The sequence below is a fragment of the Podarcis pityusensis genome (assembly GCF_964106645.2).
Source record: "Podarcis pityusensis genome assembly, chromosome: 6".
NCBI classification, from domain to species: domain Eukaryota; kingdom Metazoa; phylum Chordata; class Lepidosauria; order Squamata; family Lacertidae; genus Podarcis; species Podarcis pityusensis.
The window spans coordinates 45,167,614-45,192,464 of NC_138030.1; the positions used below are offsets into that span (position 1 = coordinate 45,167,614).

The 24,851-nt window shown below is 42.7% G+C and overlaps 1 protein-coding gene across 1 annotated transcript in view; it reads left to right on the forward strand.

Annotated features, from left to right (window-relative positions):
• The first annotated feature begins 8,797 nt into the window (after positions 1 to 8,797).
• GRM4 (glutamate metabotropic receptor 4) overlaps positions 8,798 to 24,851 on the forward strand; it is a 296,392-nt gene continuing 280,338 nt past the window's right edge. The window contains exon 1 of the mRNA XM_081010048.1: positions 8,798 to 9,828. The gene's annotated coding sequence lies outside the window, so the exon portion shown is untranslated. The remainder of the gene's footprint in view (positions 9,829 to 24,851) is intronic.

Genomic DNA, 24,851 nt, shown 5'->3' on the forward strand with positions numbered 1-24,851 from the left:
AAGTTTTGAGGCCAGCAGCTCTATGAGAGATTGCCCTGTGTCATTTCTGGCTGAAATAAATAACAGAGCTCTCTTAGTTTTGCATGTTATGGAGGAAGAGCTGGTCTTTATGTGACTTTCAATTTGTGCCTTTCCGAGTTTCTAGTTGGGAACTTCTGTATTTCCACCATATAGCCCCTGCATGCTTAAGGATTCTAGGATGTGTTCTAAGGAGTACACTCGGTTCAAATGGGGCACTGGGCAGACCTGTTGGACCTCGCTGTTGCTCAGCTTGAACTGGTGGTGTGATCAAGAGCCAGGGCCAGCTAAAGACATTTGGGTGGTTGAGTTGACAGACAAAGATGGCACCCTCCATTCTGCATACCGAAGCTGGCTGGACTGGCAGCTGAATCTTATTTCAACACTGGTGATGGGAGAGCATTCTCACGAGGGCAGAAATCTATTTTAAGCAGTGCTGAACAGACTGCCACTCTCTCTTCCTTCCCCCAGTATCCTTGCCTAGAGCCCACCCAATATTAACCTGGAGTGTCTGGGGAAGATTAATTGTGGTGGACAAGTGGGTCTTCAGAGAAACATGTTTGCTATTGAAGACTGAAGAAGTCTTGATGAGCTTCCAACCCACCACCCCCAGGATTCCCTGGTGACCACTGCAGCATCCCCTCCCACTTGTTAGCCCTGAAATCATTCCTGCCTCTGTTGTATCCATCAATAGCTTGCAAGGTCTCTGAGTTGTAACTATGTCACGTCTATGTGCTGCTTAGCTTCAAGCCATACTGCCAATAAAGAAATAAATAGCATCAATATTAGTTGCATGGATTACGTAATGTGGAAAAAAAATGGCTCCAAATCTCCACCTAGGATTTAGACCTGTCATAATCTGTTAGTCCAGTAGTGGAGAACCTCTGGTCCATGTGTTGAATGCATTTAAGATCCGTTTTTTTAAAAGCAAGCAATGTAAGATTTGCCCCAATGGATCAGGGCAAGACTCAACTAGTCCGGCATTCTGTTTCCAGGAGTGACCAGATATAGTTCCCTCTGGTTGCTTACAAGCAAGGCAAAATATGATGGCTTCCCTTTGTCATTTGCCCCTTGTACCTGGTTTTTAGAGGTATGCAGCCTCCGATTTCAGTGGAGGATTTCTGCGCATGCAGTTCCTTCCCCAGTGAAATCATTTGGACTTGTGAGTACTTTAGCTGGGTCCTGTCTAATAGGTTTAAACTACAAGGAGGAAGATTTAGGAAGGGACATTCTAATTAAAAGAGCAATTCACCAGTGGCATAAGGTGCCTAATGAGACTGTGGAATCTTCTGTTGTGGAGCCTTTCAGGAAAAGATTGGACAAGCATCTGGCCAGAATTCTTTTTGGCATAGCATGACCCATTTCTGGGCAATTGGTATGTCTATATAATTCACAGGATCATGTCACTTATGTGATTTCAAGGCTTGTCTAGCACCCACAGCCTAAGTAAAAACATTGCAAATGATTATTGCAACTTTTGCAAGTAACCAAGCCATGCCCAGGCCTTGCTTTCATCCACAGCATATGGCTACAGTCACGAAGGTCAACAGAATTCTGCACCTGTGCAGATGGCTCTCCAGGTAAATGGTCTAATTCAATATAAGGCAGATTCCCTACCTTGAGCAAGTTGATATTGCTCAACTGCCACACACAATTTTGATACTGTATTCAGCAGTGCTGGGAAGCTGTTTCTTAGATATTTTAAAGGCTTCCAGTGACTGCTCCTCTCTTTTATGTGATGAGGGCAAGAGGTGAGTTGTTCAAATCCCTCTTGTTTGTCTATGATGAAGCTGTATTGATTCCTGTGAATGATAAATATTGCATTATGTGCTGCTTATGGCGAGCCATTTGCTGACGGGACTGAATTATCTTTGAGTATTTCATCCTGTCTCCCCATCCTTCCTCCACCCCACCGATGACCAGCTGTCTAAAAAACCAGATCCCCCACCCTGACAGTCTTCTCCAGCAGGCATCTTTGCATTATTTGATAAATGTCTGCAGTTTGCTGCAAACAGTGGAGGAGACAAGCACAGCCTGCAGAACGAAGGACAATCGTGATCTTCAGGCGTCTCTCCTCTCAAACTGCTAGAGTTGGCCCTAATGAAGCAAATGCATTTCATTGTTACAGCCAATTTTCCCTCTCCTCCTTCCCCTGCCAGTCACTCTGGTAGCTAAACACAATTCCCTCTTTGATTGTCACACACAGGTCTCTGCTGGGGAGGCAGAATGCCATTCAACAGCACAGCGTTGGCTGGGTTGAGCTGGGTTTTTAAAAGTTAATTGTATTTTGACATTCCTGGTTGTGACACACATTTTGATAATGTTTGGCTCCTGGGCTGACAGTGAGAGGCACATGGAGAGAAGGATAAGTCGCACAGTTATTGTAAAGGCAGCCACCCTGACCAGGAGTTTGGGAGAAAACAAGGAAGTGACGCTCATCTATTCAGCTACAGAGTCACAAGGGCTTCTAATTATAAGCAATTCTGTTCTTAGGAAACTAAGAGACTAAATCAACACCTGCATGGCTCCATAGCTGCAGCTAGAGGTACAGTCGCTTGGCTTTCTCAGAGAATTGGGCCCAAAGTGAAATCTCAGACTAAGAGCTGTTCCTTTGTCACCCACTCTGTGCAGAATGAACAAGCTGCACAGTTTGGGGTGAAAAGAGGCTAGGAAGGTTGATGACTGAAAGGGAGAAGAAATTAAGGCTGTGGCTGACAATCCTCTGCATGCTCCTTTGGACTTCAGTGAGGTTTAAGTGTATGTTGCCAGTAAAACTGTCTACACTCTTCGAAGATGACATGTTTAGGTTCACTGTTCCTTTACCCAGAAAGCTAGGCGCAAACAATTGTAGGATTTTCTGTATGCTTGATTGTCTGATTCAGAGGTGCCTTAATTCTGGCTGCATCTGCTTCTTTGAGAAAAGTTAACTATTCCCCTTACACTGTGACTGACTAATCCTCAGTGAAATGGAAAACCTCTTTCTCGTCTCCCCCCCCCCCCCCCAGGTACTGATGCAGGTTTTCATAATCACCTAGGGTTATTTTTAATGGGTGGAGATGCTATTTCACATGCACACAAAATGAACTCATCAATAATTGTAAATAAACTTGGCCGCCCCATTTCATAGTGATAGGGAGGCTAAAGCAAAATATTTTTAGTGGTCTTAAAGTGACAACCAGCTGATGTTTATTATGGTGGAGTACCCAATTGCTCTGAATGAATGGATTTAGTTGGCACCTAGCTAGGTATTAGATTCTTGATCACAGGTGACCATGGTGCCAAGAGATCTCTTGCTAACCTTTCTTTTGCAAGCATGAGGGAAATCTCAATCCTACAAATGACATTCATATGATAGATGCCTGTACAATTCAAAGGGCTGATTTATACATGCATGGCCAACAATATGAAGACTACTATGCTAACAGTATGAAGAATTCAACATGTATAGTTCAGTCATTTTGCTGAACCTTATCAAGTAATGTGCACACACTTGAGAATCAGCCATTGTATGCTATCCCAAAGGGCTGGTTACTTTTCCATACCGGATATTTACTACCTTGATGTATTTTCTTTTTTAAAAAGTTTGGCAGAATAGAAATATTTGCAAATAAATAAAACATAAACATTAAAGTTATTTTTATCAAAGCAGCAACTGATTAACCTTTGGTGATGAAATAAAGTCAACCTTGGTTCACCAGAAGTGATTCTAATCTAATTGGAGCTCATGGAATCACTTTTTTTTTTTAAAAAGCTATCGTATATATGGAAAAATCATGCTTGCTAGAATTGGTTAGATTGATTAGATGGTTTGATTGATCTTACATCATTTTTCTAGAGATGTTCCTGTGAGCAGAATCAATATTAGTTTCTTTTTAGCTAGTCATACCTTAAAGATTTGTCACCAGATAAATTATGCAACTTTCCCCTGCTCATTTTGATAATTTCAAAGCAATCCCACAAAGTGCAAAGCACTCATCTGGAGTAGAGCCAAATAAAGAAAATGCAATTTTACCTCGCTGTAGTGACAGCAAAGTCGAGTCCTTTGGAAGGGAGCAGATGCAAGCCCTTGAAGGTTGTGGCCAGATGTTGCAAAGATTCCTGACTGCTCTCATAATATAACTCTGGTGACTGATTAAAATAAAGTAAAATCAAATAAAGGTATGTTCCCAGTTGCAGACAGTTACTGCCTTTGTATGTTGAGAGCTGAGCCATTATGTCTCTTAAGTTTCTTATTATATCCCAGTCTTTTCACTTAGTTATATGCACCCTCATGTTTTGTTGAATCAATATAATTAAGATCGAGAGGAAGGCAGTGGTTACAGCTTATGCTAAATCCAGTGTATTGTCAAAATACCACAATTTTCCATTTCAAATATGGGTTCATTCATGCATCTTTGCAATTCGTTAGTCTTGGAAACCAATAGTATAGTATAGGTCTCATATATTAAACAATTACCTCTCTCTGAGTCAGGGTCTTCTTTTACCTTTATGGGAGGGAACAATATTGAGGACCCATGTATCAATGTAGTACAAATGCCAAGTTCCTTGGGGAAACGAGGCTGTGTACGCACCTTAGAAAGATACCACCTTTGATATTCCTTTCTCATTGGGTTTCCTGGCTTAGGAATGGGTAATAATGCTTAGCTCTTTTGTATCCTATGTGACCTATCTAAAATGGTCCTCAGTCAGCTTGCTGGATGTCAAGCAAGCACACGAAAAAGTGCCCTGTTGATGGTTTTCTGCAGACATGTCAGTGGATGGATGGGAGTGAACAGGGAATTATCCACTGACCTTTAGAGGAGTTCTGCATCTGCATGGCAGTAATGGTCACACTGCACAGCAACATTGGAGGACTAAATCATATTCTCTGCCACAGGTTCAGATCAATAGAGATGAACCCCACTCTGAGCCAGGTGTGAAGGTTGGGCTTCTTCAAGTGAGGATGTTGGTGTTTTAGCATAGGGGGTCTTGAACAGTATGTGTTTTGTACCTTGCATGTCTTACAGACAAATATTGTCCTTGAGGCTCTGTAGCTGTCAATCAAACCCCAGTATGGCTTTTATAGCAGCTGCTTCTATATTTAATTCAACTGAAGGAAAGGACCAGTCATCTCTCATAAAACATATTTTAAACTTAGAGCTGCTGTTGTTTTTGTGCTATCCTTTCCATCCTGCCAAGACTCAGCATATTTTAGAAAGGCTGCTGAAAACCATGATGAGAAGCAATTGGAGAAACTGAGGGGTGGCTGGTTTGGGGGACTGAACTCAATGCTTACACAGTGCTTGCTTATATGTACTCTAGCTACAAAGGCTGAATGTGCCTAGAGACCCTCTAGCTGGGAGTCCTGCCAGGCCTGGTCCCTGCTCTCTGTCTAGGCCATTTCCACCTGGGAAGTGGGATGCTCTGAATGACTTTAGCAACAGAGGTTGCTGCCACCCAGAATGTATTGCATATATTTAGGGAAATGTTGATATGAATGTTTTCTTTTCAATTTGCTAAATGTGGAAATACTGTAAGAAAGAAATGTATCTAGGCCTATGTTTTTGATGTAACTATATACAGTGTTACCTCGGTTTATGAACTTAATCCGTTCCGGAAGTCCGTTCTTAAACCAAGATCGTTCTTAAACTGAGGGACACATTCCCTAATGAGGCCTCCCACTGGGTAATGGGAGAGCTAGGTGCTGCTCCTGGGGGATGGGTTGGTGGTTGGAGGAAGTTAGCATCCAGCAGACATTCCCTTCTATCAGTCTCTGTATGCAGAGGCACTCCACCGCCATGAAGCCCCCCCCCCTCGGCAGCCATGGAAAGTATGATAGAGGCAAGACCGCTGCTGGTACTGGACCCCAAAAACACATGTTTCAGGGGTAGGGTGAAGTTGGGCTTATTTTGCTCTCAAAGAAGAGCCCAACCCAGACTTCCTTGCTGCACCAACCTGGAGCTTGTGCAGCAAAAAAGTGGGGAACTGCCACCTCCCTTTTCCCTGGCCAGCAGAATTTCACATGCTCCACTGCTCCCCTCCACCCTGCTGCTCCCCAACCACAGATAGGATTACTCTGCAAACAAGTCAGTACAGTGGTACCTCAGTTTAAGAACAGTCCTTTTTACAAATGATTCAGTTTACGAACTCCGCAAAACCGGAAGTAGTGTCCCAGTTTGAGAACTTTACCTCAGTCTAAGAATGGAATCCAAATGGTGGAAGGGCACCGGCAGTGGGAGGCCTCATTAGGGAATGTGTCCCTCAGTTTAAGAACGATCTTGGTTTAAGAACGGACTTCCGGAACGGATTAAGTTCATAAACCGAGGTAACACTGTATATAGTTACATCAAAAACATAGGCCTAGATACATTTCTTACTTACAGTATTTCCACATTTCCCTGGCTTCCATATGGCATGACTGTTCTAATCAAAGTGCCCCAATAGAAAGGGGAATGGAAGAGGCAGAACCTGTCATTTGGCAATCCGTCATCTGGCATTTGGTAATTCTTCTCAGGGTAAACCTAACCCAATAGGTAGTACAGGCAGTTGTCTGGGATAGCAGAATCTCAGGGGCTCTAACCTAATTGGAAAAATAATCTTGGGTGAACAGCATCCTCCCTCTTAGACCTATGGGGCAATATGCTTTAATGTATTGGAAGTCAACTATGCATTCATTTCCCAGTTGCAGACCTTCCCCTTCATTCTGTGCAGACGATGGAGTAAGAGTCCTTTACTTTTGTTTCTTTGTGTAGAAAGCTAACAAGGCTGCAATGAAGAAAATCCTTGAAGAGGAAACACAATCCCCCCTCTTCACTACATAAAACAAAATGTTGGGGGAGGGGGAATTAATTTTTGCCTAAGGCAGCAAAATAGCCGGAGCCAGCTCTGACTCAAACAAGTACAGTAATAACCTTGATGATGCAGAATTTATCTTGCCCATCTGCATCTACTCACTGCATGCAGCTAGTTGTTAATTTCCCAGGGAATTCCTTGCCTTTCGATCACAGCTGAAATAACCAATCTTGATGATGTACCATGTTTCTACAGGAGTGCTATAATGTGAACAGTTGAGAGAAATCCTGAGGGGACAATCAATACCATTAATCTACTGTTGGTGGGGGGGGGGGAATGACTGTGTGGAGGAGGATTGTGATTACTCCAAGCTTTTCAAAAGTAGAAGCTAACTCTGCCTTGTTCTGTTGAACTGTGTGAATGATCATTCAGGGGCTAGGATCCTGCTCCCTCTCCCTAAGGTCATTTCATGAGCTGCAGATTTCCCCGCATATGTGTGTGTGGCTGCAACCCATTTCCATGCATCAGTGGAATTTTGCCACTGATTTTAGGGTGGTGGTGGGAGAAGGAGTGGCTTGCATCCAAAGATTATGGGACCCCTCTGCTTAAAATTGGGATTTGAGCTTTCCAAAGGTTCAGATATGCAGCCCTCTTGGAATGTAAAACAAAAACAGAATATGAAACTGGATTATTTGTACACAAGGAACACTTTGCAAATTAGGTGTAGCTGCGCCAGCCTCAATCTATCAGCCCCAAGAAGGTGACAGTGTACAATGCTCTTCAGATAGATTTTCATGACCAATTTATCTATCAATCATTATCTTGATGGATTGGAGTAGTTAATTGTGTCAATGGTGATTTCTAGAGGGCCCAGTTTTGGATTAATTAATTGACTGGCCGCAGTGACTACTTCAGCACCACTAGGGTCTGCCAGTGAGTCTGCTCATTAGCACAAGATGAGTTACAAATTGAGAACAATGCTGACTATGTGTGGGAGAAGCATATTTATTCTTGATTGTATTATGCACAGTGTAGCTCTGCTGTGAGCTTCATGTCATACAATGGTATACAAGGTCACAGTCTAGCACACATATATTCTTTGGTGCCCACTAAAGTTAAGTGAAAATCCTATTAAACATTACAGTGTAGGAAGACAGCATTGTAGACAAGTGTGTGTGTGTGTGTGTGTGTGTGTGTGTGTATAGGCACTACTTTTTTGTTTGGACTGTTTCTTGGAATATTTATATTCATGATTTTGCTACACATAACAGCTGCTAATGATTATGATAATTTGACCACCATTCATCTGAATATTTCAGAGCCTAACAACGCGTTGCAGTTCCCTGAGCCTTATCTAGTCCTGTTTTATAGATGGTGAAACAAATATATAATTAGGAGAAGCAAATTTGCCAATGCTGTTCATTTTCAGCAATGAAAAGGTCATGCATGGAAGAAACCATTTTTTATTATCCTTAATACTAGCAACACTGTATGTTTCTTAAAAGGTAAGATTACAGAGGGTAACTGAATGGGTGATAGATGTCATGATAAAAAGTCAATCAGTTCCATAGTCCTTATCCATTATGTTTATATCACAGTGTTAAACACATAATAGGGCTAACATCTATAATGTCGTCTGTGCCTATAAATACATCCATCATGTCATCGTGTCACATCTGATCTCAATATTCATTCTGCTGCTTTCTACATTTCCAAGGTTTGCATTTTAAAACATTCATTAAAAAAGTAGGTGGAGGGTCTCTCTCCGCCCCCCCGCCAAGCCACATTGTTCATTGTGTTTTCCACTCCAGTATATGCAGGGAAGCCAAGAATGGCCCTATATAGAATTGCATGAGTTCCTAGGATCATTTTCATCTTCCTTTGCCACCCTACCAAGGTGTACTAGTTCTTTAAAAGGCTGGCAGAAATCAAAGCCTTGAGCTTCGCAGCAGCTCTTAATGCAAAACTTCCAAGCCTCCCTCCTTTCTGGCTGCTGTGCATGCTGTTCAGCAGATGTTATCAGATTGAATTTAGTTTAGCGTGACTGTAGATTCCCCCCCCCCGCCCTTTCACTCTGCTTCCTCTCCATATATATCTTTCCGTCCAAGGACCATTCTCCTCCTGCTGATATCCCCAAACGCCGAAAGAACAAGAGAGGACTTTTTGGGGAGGGGGCTTTTCTATCTCCCCTGAGTGACAAGAAGGATCGCGTTTTATTCAATACCGCACGTTCAGGCTCTCTCCCGGCAGGAATTTCGCTGCTTAATGTGTTAAAAGATTATAGGATTTCTTTGAAATTGAAAAGGGGGGGGGCAACTGGATGGTGTGTACTGTCGAAGCCTGTTTCAGCTTCGTTGACCCTGGAATACAGCTTTTCTTCGGCAAGATCCGAGGAGGATAAGAGTCCCCGTCCCCCCGCAGCCTCTAGAGCTTTTTAACGGCTGGCTCTGGAACGGACGACTTTTTCAGCACCATTCCGAGCGGACAGCTCCTTGGGGCTAGCATTGCTTATCTAAGGCACTTCGAAAGAAGCATTTGTGTGTGTGTGTGTGTGTGTCGGAGGAGGAGGACTCAGACCGCTAGATAGCCTGGTTAGAGCCAACAATATCCATTAATTATATCAGGAGGTGAAAGAGGGAAGCAGGAAACCTGCAACAGTCACAGGCTTGCCGTATCCCACACAGAAGGAGAGGGGCTGCACAACCTTCCGGCTATGTTTAGGTGAAAGACAGGAGGGAAAAGAAAGAGCGAGAGTTGCCATCACGAACTGCCTTCTAAACTATGCAAGACCCATCCTGATTTTGGACAGAGGAAATAGACGCGTCCAACCACCGTGTGATCTATTCGGCTACTAGGCGGAAGGCAAGGGAGAGCGAGTTTTAAAAGCACAACACCCGAAGGAGTTTTGCAGCACAAGCACTGGGAATAGCTTCGTGCTCAGCTCCTCAGGAAAGTGAAGCTTGCAGGGAGTAGGGAAAACGTGGATTTAAAAAACGCAGGGATGGGAGGATCTCGCCCAACTTCGCCTGGTTTCTGAGGGTGAGTCCTGCGATCTGCCTTGATAGCGGTGAATGGGGTTTGAGGTGATCTCCCTCGTATTGGCTGGGGGTTTATGTTCTACCCCTGCTTTCTTTTAGCCTTCCCAAGCAAAAACTTGAAAAGCAGACAATTGCCCTATATTCCAGGGCTGGAGAAATGCACTCCCCACCCCCTCTTTGAGAAAACACCGGATCCCCAAGATTGCAGCTAACAAGGGGCGTGTAGCTCTGCATTTGTGTGTCTCCGTGGCGAGCTATTAGCCCAGCTTTCTTACTATAGCGAGGGAAGAACTCGCCACATGTGAGGAACTTTGCTGTGGGTTGAGGGCTTTGATGTTGGAGGATATGCTAATGAACGTCTCAGCACTGCCAGGGGGATTGGATGGGGCGATGAAGGATGAGCGCCGGGGTCCTGCTAATGGTTTGCAATGAATCACTGGGATTGTAGGGCTGAACTGGGAAGGCGAGACGGGAAAGCATTCCCTAGATGCCGTGGTCAATATAACAGGACTCCGTTATCATGGAGGGCAGCCGGAGAAAGAGCTGCAGCAGAAAACAGGGATATTCTATCAAATGATCAGGCACCGTTGCATTTCCCCCATTCATTTCTGTAATGCATCCGCATGCACATTTTAGTTGTTATTTTGTTTTAAAGCGGGAGCGGTTCATCGGCGCCGAGAAAGGACACCTGCAGCAATTTGGGCTGCAGCATTTCAGAAGGCATTTAAACATAACAGTTTTTTTTTTAAAAAAAATATTATTATTATTAAATGAAGCCAGAACAGCGGAGCGTGATGCTTTTCGCTGCTTGGTGAGCAAAGGAAATAAGATGGGTGGGGGATGGGGAGGAAGAGGGAGATTATGAAGAGAGACCCAGACAGCACCTGGGCGACCGAGTGCTGTGTGATGCTTATTCATCATGGTTTAAATTCCTGGCGAGCTGTTTCAATTCCTTTACGCTCCTCTGTTTTTGAGTTAATTGCATTAATAGTTTTCGTTTGCAAACCCTAGATCACGGTGGATGGATCGCTTCTTGGTGCTCTGCTAATCTTTCCCATGATAAGCTTTCTTTCTCCACCCCTTTTACTATATGCCACCCCTCAGAATGGGAAGATGGTCCTGATGTTATGCTGCCTTCTCGAAGATAATGCTCTCTCTCTCTCTCTCTCTCTCTCTCTCTCTCTCTCTCTCACACACACACACACACACACACACACACACACTTACACTTCTACCTCTAAGCTACAACCTTTGGCTCTTTTGCTTCGGAGATTGAACAACAAAAGCGTCTCTTTAACTCCTGTCCACCGAGCTCAGGATGGAATTGTTTTGCCGCTTTGGGGAGGGGATGCATTTTTAATACCTTCTGCAGAAAAGATAACAAGTCGCGGGGTGAGAATACACCTGAAAAGCAAAGAGCTATATGCAATGGTTTGCAGCCAGCTCCTTTCTACTCAGAGTAGACCCACTGAAATAAATGGACTTGAACCAGTCATGTCTATGGATTTCAATGGGTCTACTCTGAGTAGAACTCATGTTGGAGACTACCCAATACTGTAATAATAGCCCACGCAGGGAGCTGTACAAGGTAGCTATATCCATTTAGTCACTTGTTCTGGCTAGATTTTTCCGTGAGTTCACTACATTGCTACAATGGTCTCTTTAGCCCTCCTGGCTTCTCAGGAGGAGGAGGTACTAATAGCTGGCAGTGGGAAGGACTAACAAACTTCTATCTGTATCTGGCTTCACTAGCAGCACAAGACCAAAGGTCTGTGTGTCCACTGCAGGCAGTAAATAATGGCTGCCTATGCTGGGGCAGCCTGTGTGCTCTAATTTGACTGTAAACTGATGAGGGAGAGAGGAAGAAGCCTCTCAGCTTGGTGGCATTTTGAGGTTAAGGGCAAAATGAGGAAGGCCAGGCCACCTTCCCTCCTTCACATTTGTTTAAAGTGTTGTTGCTCTTGAAACACATCTCAGGACACCAGGCTGAGGCATTGTTTGTGCGGTGTAGTCAAGCATAATTGGTTGTGTATTTCCCTTTAGGACAGCTCTCGGAGCAGTTCTTTTGTAAAAACGGATCAGGGATTTCTGCATATAAGGAAAGCTGATGGGACATAAAGTCTAAACAACAGTTTCTAGTCCCCTCTGAATCTAAGCTTCCACACTCATTTGTTTTGCTGTAATAAATTTGCCATGCCCATTTCAGCCCTGGCGGGGAGCCACTTCCTTTCAGAAAACCACCACCATCAATTTGATTATATCAGCACTTATGAGGCTCAAGGATGAGTCATTGCTGTTGTTGACTCACCTTTGGCTTGAAGAGTTGAAGAGGATATTACAAGGTAGCACTCAAACAAACAGGAGGCTTCATAGCATAATGGATTATCTTAAACACAACCTGTGGATAAAAGACCTATCTGGTACCTCAGCATTAGGACATCCCTAATTCAGCTTTGAGGTTTTTTCCTACCATCAAGCGGTATATAATTTTTATGAAATAAATAAAATGTCATAATTTCGACCTTTTCCTACCTAAATTCCAGAGGTAATCTCCAGATCTATTTATCTGTTTTGCCACTGTGTTCAATGGCAATGCAGAGGAGCTCAAGATTTCCTTTCTTCAGGACCTCCTGATGTTCTGAAGGAGGAAGAAGCCCAGAAGATACCTCCTGAATGATAGAATCATCACATTTGTTTCCCAATATTTGTGTCCCAATCCAAGCTGTTCTAGAAGAAGGGTAGTGTAAATGCCAAATCCTACCCCACAGTTTCAAGGCTTCTGGCTACCAAATAGCTTCACGGATAAGATAAAGCTACAATCACTCTTCTTCTTCCACCAGGACACACAAAGCATAATGCTCATGACCATAGCATTTATTTTTGTTCACCATTTAGCTGGTTTCTGAAGGAGTCCAGAGGATGTGATTTATAGGATGTAGCATTTAGCTGTCCATATTGGCCATCTGGCCATTCTAGGCCCACAACCTGTAGGGACACCATCAGCACCATTAACTGTGTGGGAAGTATAGGGAAGCCAAATCAGAATGATGCTTCTTTGAAGTCATATTGTTTCCAAAGTGGCTGTTAGCGTGCACACACACACACAAACACAAATATTAACATGATAAATGTATATTAGCACCACTGGTTGTGTCGTATTAATACAGTGGTACCTCGGGTTACATGTGCTTCAGGTTACATATGCTTCAGGTTACAGACTCTGCTAACCCAGAAATAGTGCTTCAGGTTAAGAACTTTGCTTCAGGGTGATAACACAAATCATGCAGTGGTGGCGCAGCGGCAGCAGCAGGAGGCCCCATTAGCTAAAGTGGTGCTTCAGGTTAAGAACAGACCTCCAGAACAAATTAACTTCTTAACCCGAAGTACCACTGTATAAGTCTGGCATTTTTAAGCTCCTATCAAACCCTGACAATATTTACAGACAATTTCTTTATACCATTCTTGGGCTGGCTTCTGGTCAGTGCTGGAAAACAACCAAGGACTAATTTTTGGTATCTCTCCCACTGGCAAAACCCCAAAACTGTTGCCACTGAGCACCAGAAAGATGCATAGCTTTGTAACTTTTCTGTCGAGTGGCCCAAGAACTCTTTGTGCCCCTTTTTCAAATATGTCAGGAGAGAACTGCTGAAGAACAAACAGCCATTTGCAAGCCTTCCACCTCCATCTCCATTTCCACTTGTGTAATCTTTGCTGCCCAGCTGAGCATGCTCATTGCTGCTTTGCTCATCTAGTCTCCTTTGCTTATTGTTATCTTGTAGCAATAAGAAAATCTTCCCACTGAAATTAATGACTTAACATGCACATGCATTACGCATCATGGCCTGGGAAGAAACTACTCTGGGGATATCAAGAGCTGCTCCACTGAAAATACTTTGCATATATCTCAGCCCTAAAGATTCTTAACATTGGCTGGTTTGAAAAGAAGGGGTGCCAGGTGTTCCACATGCTGCTATCCTGGTACACAGATATATTGAAGCCAAATGCAAGCTTTGTTTGAAGATCCTGGGCACCTATTTTTACTTTGTGCCTCCTTACAACATGGGCATCACTGTCATTTGGAAACTGTGCTGCCCTAGTTAGAAAGAGGCTATCAAAAATTCATTTCAAGATTTCATTGCGTTTGGCAAGCTCAGGAATAAAGATGGACTTTCCCCCCTCTTCCTTCCTCCCTCTCCTGACTGAGATGTGCTGGGTGAGTTGGTTTACTAGCACATGTTTGCTGCCAGGACAAATCCGTTGCTCTGCTTGCCTTTCCACCTGTCACTCTCGTTGTAGAATCCTGTGATCTGTCTATCATGGTCGCCCAATTCACAGCGCTCTTAATTTTCAATGTGAGAAAAAAATGGTTTTGCTTTAGAAGATTGTGGCAGAAGGCTGAGTGGAAATGCTGAATAGAGCAGGCAGTGACAGTCAGGCTGTGATCAGTGCCACCACTAGAGGCATGTCAGCCGTTTCTTCCAAAACTCTGTGGAGCTTTGAGCCAAAGTCTTTGCTAACCACCTGGATTTAGTTAAGCAGACCCTGCTCTAGGCAATGAAAATGTTCTTCTTTAAAAGTCTGCACTGTGAGGTCAATTGTTATTAATTGGCAGGCTTATGATTGGTTACAGGCTACCCTCCCCCCCCCCCGGCCTTGAGCTTTCATGAGAGATAGGAACATCGGGAGCATCAGGAGATAACTGTCATTAGCTGGACCACATTCAGTGGTGATAACTGTTAACTGGCTTTTAATTGGGCCATGATTATATAAGAGTTCATGCTAATTCATATAGGCACCAGTGAATTAAGGCTGTATTTTAATCATTTTATAATGTTCAGGCTGTTAACTTGCTGCTAAGAAAACCATCCATAGCCAGCGGATTAAAGGTTTTTAAAGGAGACAAACAATGTGAGCTTTATTTTTTGTGAGGTGATTTAAAACCAGCTCCCCTTCTTTTTTGTTCTGCTGTGCTTAAACACAGTCTTTGCAATAAAATCCACAGCCAAAGCAAGGTCCCCTATAATAACCTCTCAAGTGTGCATGTGTGTGGAAACCAGTGTAAGCTAACCGGAGTATTATGCTGATATAAGACTGCCCTTGCTCTCCAGAGGATTAGTGCAGGTGGAGGAAATGGTCCTGAATTAAAGGGGAAGAATAGACAGAGCAGCAGAAGCAAGGTGGTAGTTCTGTCCATTTGAGCTTATCAACATGGGAAATCAGGTTATTTAGGATTAATGGGTTTTAATCACTTTATTGGCAGGTTCTGTTTTCTGGGTGGAGAAAAGGGACTGAGAAAGAGAAATTACAGCTGGTTGGTTAAGGCTGTAGACAGAAAAATAGGATTTCTAGATTTATGCCACATTTGAAGAGGAAGGGGAAAACATAAAATGGGGAGGGGTTCTGTAATGGCTCGTCTACACATAATATAATTCATATGTATTACATCACTTTCATACATATTTTGCCACAGGCACATATCACGCCAGGCCAAATGTGGAGGCAGGTCTGTCCAGCAGATTTGGATAGCAAAACACAGGTTCATTACACACACCAGTGTACATGTGGGTGCATGCAAATTTTCTGCATTGAAGTGACATCTGTGCAGAAAACCCTGCACATGTGAACTCAGCCCTCTGTTGAACAGCAAATTGCATATATCTTTTGCAACAACTTTGTGCCGCCTTTTACTCAACTATAAAATGGGCAGGTATTCTTTATGCACCATGTGGATTTTCAAGAGCTTCTGTGATTCATTGTTACATCATTTCAATCCTGCTGTTCTTCAGACTAACATTTGGGGAGTCTAAAGACATTTTAATAGTGGGGTTAAGAAGTGAAGCTGTGTTGTGCAGCAGGAAATGAGACCGCCTAATCTACAGTAAATACCACGTACGATAGCATTTTCAAAGTATGCAAAACAAATATGCATTCTGTAGAAAACTTTTGTCTTGGTACCTTCTTTGGCCCGTCATTTGCATGCTCTTAATGATACCTCTTAATCAGGGAATGCAATCAATTTATTGTAGTGTCACTGTGAGTATTTACACAAAAAAGCTAGATCTTTAGGGGACATACACATATGTTTGGGCAATAGTTCTCAGAATACTATTAAAACAGTATCTGGGCACAACACATGTCTAATATATTATTATTATTATTATTATTATTATTATTATTATTAATATTATACAGTATTTAAGAAAAACAACTAGGAGTGATTTTTCCCTTTGTGACACTTTAGGTACCATTTTGCCATGGAATCAATGCTGGAATGAATAAACAGACTAATATTTTATTTCTCTACTTTCCCCCTTCATCTGTGGGGTAATGAAGTTATATTCTCTCCTTGCCTACAGTGAGGCTGCTTGAAGTTGTTTAGCTTTGACTTCAGCAGCATTTATTAATGAGTTCCATTTGTATTCCATGTTCTCATCAAGGAGGTCAGGGTGGGAGGCATTGAGATTATCTCACAACAAGCAAAGGAGGTAGATTAAGTGGAAATATTATGATGGGCCAAAGCTTACTGGTGGGAACCTAGGTCTCCTTGGATCAATTCTGACTCTCTCCCAAGTTGGTCTCTTCCATGGTTATGGTCATAAGTGGATAAACTTGCAACAACATACCATGTCCAACCGAGCTTTTTTGAGGACTTATTTTAGATGTTCATAGTAGCACAAGAAATGAATTGTGTCTCTCCTAGGGCTTTATGCTTTGTTTTGCTAGGCTTTCTTTTCTTCTGAACTCTCTTTCTCTGCTTCAGTTCTATTGGGGCTTATAGAACTTTTCTTCTATATCAGGGGAACTTTCTCAGACTGAGAGCCATTCTTCCCTCCAGGCAACCTTCTGGGGGCCACATGACAGTGGTCACCAGAGGCGCTAGCTTGAGAGGGCAAAGGGGGAGGGTGACGTCACACATGCACAATGTCCCAATGTTGTGCACGCAACAACAGGATGTCAGGGGTGGAGCCGAATGTGGCGGCAGCATGGTTTCAATGGCCAGTGGCCCCCTCTCCTTGTCCTCCTGCCACTACCAATGGCAGGGGGCTCCTTTGACCCTCCTTCCCCATACCTTTTGTACCCTTCCTCTCTCCTTTTGTACTTGGCTCCACACTTAGTCCCCTCCACCCCCTTATTTTTTTGGCCCAGCTCTCCCCAAAATATTGAGGAGCCCAGTGGGGTCAGAGGCAAAAGTGAGCAGAGCAACTCCTGCTTTTTTTTAACTGAATACTTAGGATAAAAAACCCCAAGTCAACAAACTATGAAAAGGCAATATCCTCTTTTTTCTGTGGCTCAAGTATGTGTGTGTTGTGTGGGGCACTGTGGTTGGGAAACAGGAGGTTCTTTGAAGAGCTGTGGTTGCAGTGTGTGGTTTGCACTCTGAAAAGTGACGCAGTTAAGGCAGATACTGTGGCATAATATTTCTTCTTTTCCGCACCTCTCAGATCATTCCATTAACATGTCAAAAGCAGGCCACAACTCCACCTGACACCTGAATAACCCACCAGAGAGTTTCCTGACTAGTACATAAACACCAGTATTAAAGATGCTGCAGTTAGAATTTGGCTAGCATTTGATGGATGGCCCTCTTCTGCAAGAACCGCGATCCAGGTTTGCTCTTTATGGCTCTACTGGCTCAGTGGGGCTAATGAGTAAAGTATGTGAGAATATTCAGGAGATGAGGCCAAATCATTTTATAGTCCTATACTTTATGTTCCAGGTGCTGATGTAACACGGTACAGTTATATGGAAGTCAATAGAGCTATAGTAGTTTAATGGATTTTTCTCTTACCCCATCCCGCCAGCATCTGAGTTGCATTTTTCTGCTGGGTGAAAGCAGGTTCTTTTGGTTTATGAACAGCCTAAAATTACTGCTGTGCCAAAATCTGTCCTCCAATTTCTCTCATGTTTTCTTCTCCTGTGAAAGAGGCTTCCATTTTTCTTCTTCACTCCTGAGGCGCTTTAGAATTTCAGGGGTTTCTTAGACACCCTAACATTGTGAGGTGGCTGAGGGTGGTATGCTTGTTTTCCTTTTCCAGCAAATATTTCTCCAGAAAACTGTAGCCTCCCTGGCTGCCCACACTCCCTGATCTGAAAAAGTCTCATGGGAAAAAGTCTCATGGGCAGGAATTTGGTAAAACCTAGCCACAAGTTTACCACTGCACATGCTGTTTGTGAGAAGCCACCTTAGGCTTGTGGTTCTTTAGATCTGAGGATATGATAAAGAGCAGAAGGTTGTTCATTTGGTGCCTTTTTCTTTTCATCCAGCCCAACTTTAGGACTTCATATCTATACCTGAAGGAGCGTCTCCACCCCCATCGTTTTGCCTGGACACTGAGGGCCAGCGTCGAGGGCCTTCTGTTGGTTCCCTCACTGTGAGAAGCGAAGTTACAGGGAACCAGGCAGAGGGCCTTCTCGGTAGTGGCGCCCACCCTGGGGAACGTCCTCCCATCAGATGTCAAAGAAATCAACAACTATATGACATTTAGGAGACATCTGAAGGCAGCCCTGTTTAGGGAAGTTTTTAACATTTGATGTTTTAATGTATTTTTAATTTTTTGCTGGAAGCCACTCAGAGTTATCCAGATTCCTAATGGACAGCTTTCTCCATCATATTGTCTACTTAGGCCAGACACTACAATAAGGTTTTAAAAAATATATCTAATGAAGTATGAGCTGGATAGATACCAGCCCCTTCTGGGTGCTAGGACAGGTAGCAGGACTGCTTGCAAGAACAAGAAGTTGGTGATCTTTCCAGAAGCAGTGGGTGGCATGCTGGGGTTCAGCAGCTCAACTGATGGTCACCTGGCTGCATCCCTGAAGCATACTAGGACAGAGAGAGGGAGGTTGGCATGGTGCAGTCTGGTGTTCCTGCCAGTGCATTGCACTGCACTGACCTCATTGCTGCACCCCTCCCCTTCTCAGTCCCAGTGTGCTACCATTTCTACAGAAGTCAAGTGACTGGCATAGCCTCACCACGCTATCTGCTGTTGCTATCTATTCTGAACAAAATAACACAACATGATGGCCAATAACAATGACACTAAACACTATTTATAGATTAATACACATGATCAGAAATTGCAACCAAAGTCTCTAAATCTTCTTCACCAGTCGTGGTAGAATAATTCAAAAGTTCAATATATACATAATCTGTCACCAAATATCACCGGAACAGAGTTTCCGGATAATCAATCTGTTTCGTTCAATGCTTCATCAGCCAATCTTGATCAATTCTTCATCAGCCAGACTTGTAAGAATTAATATGAGAAGGATGCAGTTCAATTTCTTAACAAGCTGAAATTACAATATACATGCGATGAAACCTGCGTCTGTATAAAATAAATTGCATAATACAATATATACAACTAAGATTCATACCCAGTCTTACATGTAAGTAAATATAAATGCTGTAGAAAGCAATGATCCACTGACTGGACGGGGTACTGTTTTCATCTGGTTGTCAGGCATTCTTGCTGTTAATGTTGTGCTGTGTCTTTAATTTCCCTTACTGTATATTAGTTTCACCTGTGGCTAACTATATTATGTTCTTTACAATTTGTTACCAGCATCAGTTACTACAGTATCATATGAGTACTGATCCAGAGCATATTTTCTGCAGTATTTATATTTACTTACATGTAAGATTGGGTATGTATCTTAGTTGGGTATGTATCTTAGCACTGAACAAAACAGATTGGTTATCCGGAACTCTGTTCCGGTGATATTTGGTGGCAGATTATGTATATATCGAACTTTTGAATTATTCTACCGCGACTGGTGAAGAAGTTTTAGAGACCTTGGTTGCAATTTCTGATCATTTGTATTAGTCTATAAATAGTGTTTAGTGCCATTGTTATTGGCCATCGTGTTGTGTTATTTTGTTCAGCTTGTCTATATTGCAACACAGGGTTCTGTTTATGGATTATTGTTGCTATCTATTCAGCAAATCAGATTGGGAGGAAGTCTGAAAAAAGGAAACCTCATTTTAATATATCTAATTTTCTTTGTAGATCTTGCCAGGTAAAATGGCAATGGTCCTTGCAAGGTGAATTTGTGTGTATGTGGTGCCCCTCTAGTCTCACTGATAAATCCCAGTGGCTTTTGAGATGTTTGGATGAAAGCTGTGATGCAAGATGCTCTAGTAGCAAACAATTTGAACATGATAATTAAAAGGCTAATATGGACCAATGAACTTACTCCCCCAAACACCCTGCAAATTAGAGCTATAGCCCAAGGCTGTGTAAAATAATCAACATAAGGCTGATTTAATTATATAAACAAATTCAGGCTAAACAATTATCTTTAATATAATAATAATAATCCATATGCAAACATTCAATTAAATTCTAGTAAATCTGAGCAAGTCAGTAGAAAAATTCCAAATGTAACCAATTTTACTTGTTAGCTAACAGCCACTGATGAAAAGAGGAGTCAAAATGCATGTGGCACTTTTGATTGGACTGAGCTGATTTGCTTCTAAGATTGCATGAACTTGGGACTCTTTGATTGCTTTGAAAACGATTGCCTCTAAGATTGGTTACATTTGGAATTTTTCTACTGACTTGATAGGCTTAGATTTAATTGTACGTTTGCTTATGACATATTATTATATTTAAGACAGTTGATTAGACAGAATTTGTTTATATAATTCGATAAACATTAATTATTGGGCAGTGGGTTCATTTAGTTCAGTCTCTGAAGGAGGATTCTTTGATTGTAGTTAGCTCTCTCAACAGTACTATGCTGAAAGTAGACAGTGCCTCTCAACTCTTGTCATTGGAATGCAAGGCTGGACTGAAGCTCAAATTCACAGTCATTTATAGGGCTACCACAGCTTCCTGTGCTTGGCAATTTTGTGGAGTGGGGATGACAGAGGCAAAATTCTTCCCTGTCTTACTAGAAATAGGGTGCAGAAGGTGAGGAAGTGCCTGCGTTGGGTGGTAGGCAGTAGCCCAGGTGTTGACAATAACCATGTAGGCATTCCACCTCTTCCTGTTCTTGTAGGCAAGAACAATCCTATTGCTCACCCCTTGCCCACTCAGAGTGAGGGTAATGTCCCCTCACTCTGAATTGGCGTCATCCACCCTCTGTAAGGTTACAGTGCCAAATATAATGAGCTATTTTGTATTGTGATCCACAACATAAATCCATGATGTAAGAAAGAAGGAACCCTGATATCATTTATCTGAGGCCCTTCTTTGTGTGCCTCCTCCAGGAGAGGCCCAGAGGGTGGCAACACAAGAACAGGCCTTTTCTGCACTGGCTCCCTGTTTGTGGAATGTTCTCCCCAGGGAGATTCAGCTGGCCTTCGTTATACACCTTTAAGTGCCAGGTGAATGACTTTCTCTTCAACCAGGCCTTTGGCTGATTGATATCGAATGCCCTTTTAAATGTGTTGTGGGAGGGGGTATTATTGGTTTGTTTTTTATCTTATTTTTATTATGTATTTTGTCTTTTTTATATTATAATTTTATGTTGCGAACCACGCTGAGGTCTACAGATATATACAAATTTTAACAACAACAAATAGCACTGAAGCAGCAAAGTAGGTGTGTAAAGGTCATTGTTAATTATACTTTATTTAACTAGATTCCCTCCCCCTTTTGTATAAAGTGACTAAGTGACATTTAATTGGGGTCTGCATCAACTCTGTGTGTACCTCAACTAATTTAGGTGCAATGGGGGTGATTTATGATAGCCTCTCATGTAACCAAGTCAGATCAAAGCATGTCATAGTAGGTGGACGTGTGCCAACCTTCCATGTAGATCTGCTGCTTTGTTTTCCTCCCCATAAAGTTAAACACACAACCATTTTCTTTCTTTCCCCACATTTCTTTTCCAATAGATTGGCTCCTCTTAGTTTAGGTCAAAAACATGCAAGCAGAGAAACAAAAACAAGCTCACTGGGGAAATGCCCAGAGTTTGGGTGGAGAGTGGTAGGGTTTCCTACACAAAAACTGCAGGTTGGATCTGTCCAAAATATAGCATACTTGATCCACTCTGGAGGAGCTCCTTTGCCTGTAAATGCCACCCACTTGTGTGAAAAGGGGAACAAAGTTACAGCCACTTTTAGATTCCCCATTACAGTTATTGAAGGGGGCATACCAGGGCTTCAGATTTAACCCATCAAACTTGGACCTGAATAGCAAATCTACCGGTAACTGAAACAAGACAAAGTGGATCTGAAGCAGACCGGGCTGCTTCCAAATCCTTCTGTTTCAGTTAAAAAGAGAAACTTGTGGCCATTGCATACCCATAGTATTTACATAACAATGCTGTTTTAATTTTCCTATTGTCTAACACCACTATAGGCAAGATTCTTAGTACTCAGTTGGGTTTACAGAAAGAATAGTAATCAAGGCTAATGTGCAGATTGGCTAACGATTACTTCCTTCAAATAAATCTCTGTAGGGGTAGCAACTACAATAAAATCAGCAGGATGGATAATGGCTTATCTAAAACAAATTGTTTCAGATAACCATAGGCCACATCCCATTTGTCCTTATTGAGCAAATGGCATTGGATTGTAAGAGCTCGGCCCTATCATCTGGGTGGGCCTGGCTGCTAAAGACTTCAGAAATGTTGGCATAAGCACTTTGGACAGCATGAATAAATTTGGTCCCAGGGATAGGCTAAGTGAACTTGATAATTTAGAAGAGCAATTGGGAGAATTGGGAGAACAATTCACCTGCAGTTCAAATCAATGGCAAATTAGATCATATCCCTGCTCTAGGTATCTATATAAATTCTACTACTGTAGCCAGATTTTCCTGGAAACCCTAAACTCAAGCCACACCATGTGGTCCCTCCCCCAGAGGAAATGAACTCTAATGGTTAACAGGGCAATCCTATACAATTCTACTCAGAAGATAGCCACAGTAAGACTTATTCCCAGATAAGTGTGTGTATAGGATTGCAACCCACATATTTTTTTGATGGGAAACTTTCCTGTTCCTATTTGTTAAAAAGCAAAATGTATCCATGGGAAAATAAATTGAACCATAGTTACTTTCATCATTAGTTATCGCTTGGCCGAGTGAGACTTACTTGAGAATTAGTTATTTCTTTAAAAGTGTGTGCATAAGATATCTGCATCTATATCTATCTGGTTCAATATATTGTATTTTTCTATTTTACCCAGGACAGATTTTATAAAATTTACTTGTCCAATTTTAGACAGGACATCCTATTGTCAAACACGGTCTCCTTATTCTGGTACTTGTTACACATGGTTTACTCAGTGCACACTCTTCTGAACAACTGTACTGATCAGGGTTACCAAGTTTTGCTACATAAGAGAAAAGCTGGAGAACGATAAAATATGTGTTGTTAGCTGGAAAACTTCAATGAAACAATTGGTAGTTTCTTCTTGTTCTCCTTCTTGAAAACCTTATTCACTGTTTTTTCATCTTTAATTTCATTTTCCTCAATCAATCTGAGTGAATGTGTTTGTTCCAGAAGATCTACCACATCAATGTTTTTCTCCATTTATAAGTAGAAATCCTAGCATGTATTAGTTTCTGATGCCCCTTCATGAGAATCAACACTGCTGTTCTTACACAGCTTACACAGTTCTTACACTAGTGCTAACAGGGACACTTTGTGCTTGCTTTTCTTCTTCTTACAGTACTTTGGCACCTTCATGATTAGATGGGCAACTTCCTTCCCCTTCACTGCTCATGCTGGATTGAAAATATGGTGAGGTATTTTCTCCCAAATTCAGTTTTTCCAAACTGCCCTGAAGGGCAGAAGATATATGTATCAGATAGGTTTGAAAGCTAACTTCGGAAGGAAGATGAGCCACCTCTAAGCCCCCAGCCCTTTCCCCCTATGTTTCCATGAGTCCTCCAATCCCTTTCCCTCTTTACCATTCATCCCACATGCTGGTAGTTGATGGTTGCACTCCAGCATCAGCAAATCATGGGGAAAGGAAAGGAATGGAAGTGTTTCCATTCCGCACGCTATATCTCAAGGCCTTGCTGTAGCCCAATTCCCAACAGTCCCAGCAAGCATGGCCAATGTCCAGGGATGATGAAAGTTGTCATTCAACAATATCTGGCACGTCAGAGGTTTCCTATACCTGCTGTAGCCTCTTGAAAGTGTAGCTTTCCCAATGGCTTACTGGCATTGCTACTTAAGTAGCCCTTGCATCCAGATAGGCAAATAAAGAGGCAGACACACAAGTTGGGGTTGAACTTATATTTATTTAGAACTTATATTAAAATCAGCAGAGGGAGATGACTATGGGGTGGGAACTAACTTAATTGGATAACTATAGCCATTGGGTGACCCACCCTTGCCTAAGGAATTAGGGCACAGCTCTCTAGCCTGCCCTGTTTCCTGGCCCATACTCTGAAGGTGAGAACAGAGACTTTGCCTCATCATGTCCCTGGGACTGCAGAGCTCCTAGTGGATGAGGAAGTTTGGCCTCAAAGGAGGCCCCTATCCCACCCACTGAACTGTGGAGTCTGAGAAGTGAGCCTCAGGGCTGACCCATCACCTGAAAGGTGCCTAAAGGGTGTCACTAGCCTAAACCGAACTATTTCTTTTCCTGCACCCACACTGCCCAAAGCAGGCATAGGCAAACTACACTTCCCATCATCCCTGACCACTGGTCCTGTTAGCTAGGGACAATGGGAACTGTAGTCCCAAACATCTGGAGGGCTGGAGTTTGCCTATGCCTGGTCCAAAGTGACCAAATCAAGAAGATTAACCTACTGAAACAACACAATAGACCATCTAGCACTCTGTCCCGCTATTCAGTGCGAAGTAGGCAAAGAGCCAATTTGCAATCCAAAATGCAGTTTGGGGGAAAATCCTATGTGGTAACCCCAAAGCACACTGGGAGGGAGGGAGGGCACTGCTGGAGAGAAGACAGACCATCCTTTAAGTAGGGATCAAGCCCTGCCTTCCTCCTCAGACCATCTTAGGAATATACCAAATGGCACCAAGGATTTCCTCGCACTGCCTCTCTTGCTCCAGTGGCCCAGAACAGTGCACCTCCGTCTCAGTTCCATCTAGCCT